The sequence below is a fragment of the Thermothelomyces thermophilus genome, chromosome 6, assembly GCF_000226095.1.
Source record: "Thermothelomyces thermophilus ATCC 42464 chromosome 6, complete sequence".
Lineage (NCBI taxonomy): Eukaryota > Fungi > Ascomycota > Sordariomycetes > Sordariales > Chaetomiaceae > Thermothelomyces > Thermothelomyces thermophilus.
This window is the reverse complement of record NC_016477.1, coordinates 3,475,935-3,476,898: the sequence shown is the minus strand read 5'-3', so window position 1 is coordinate 3,476,898 and position 964 is coordinate 3,475,935.

Here is a 964-nt window from a genome sequence, read left to right as displayed (position 1 = left end):
CACAAGAGTAGTAGAAACGAGGTCGAATAAACGGAACCACGGTTAAGGCTAACGACAAGAAAAAGCAAGCGTACGTCAGTACCTCGTACGGGACGTACCCCGGAGCCATAGATGTAGACGTAGCGTAGAAGCAGGATCAGAAGAAGACGACTAAAGACAAGTCCAATGTCACCTGCTATAACTACAGAAAGAAAGGGTACTATAAGCGAGAATGCTAGAGCCCGAAGAAAGAATGGAAACCAACCCCTGGGAAGGAAATTACGGCTATCGACGAAACCACCAAGGACGTTATTAAAGTAGCAGCCACAAGCTACGAAGACAAAGGCAGTGACACGGACAGTCTCGGATACGATGGCAATGGTAAAGACGAAGCACCGTACTCCGAACTGGTCACTGTAGATCCAGAGACAGGTCTCGCCGAATGGGACACGGCAGGAGAGTATACACCGCCAATTTCGATTCTCCTAGCCTTAAGGTAGTAGGGTTTCATAATCACGTAGAGGCGGGATGGATCGTAGACAACCGACACTCAAGGAATCGAAAGACCCGGACCTAATGCTCTATTCCTCTAGGAACGAATTGAATAGTACCGTAACGAAGTTTTCCGACTTAACACAGAACTATACGAACGGGATAGGCGCTTGACTCGACTTGCCTAGCAGAGCGATAAGATAAAGGACAAAATAAGGGAACTCCGACGTATCGTAGAAACTATCAAAGGAGAATAGCCCGTGATATATAATAGGCCCGATAGCTACACCGAGTATCTTGACGGCCAGCAACTTAGCAACGACGTACGGAACCCAGAATACCAGTTTATGCGAGCGAATCGCGGGAAAGACGAGCGTATATAGGAAAGTTACTAGAAGAAACACTCCTATCTTAGCATTGGAGTACCTACAGTCTACGTACAATGGGAAGGATTTGGGAAAGAGTTCTAATACCTTCTAGGCAACGCCACGCG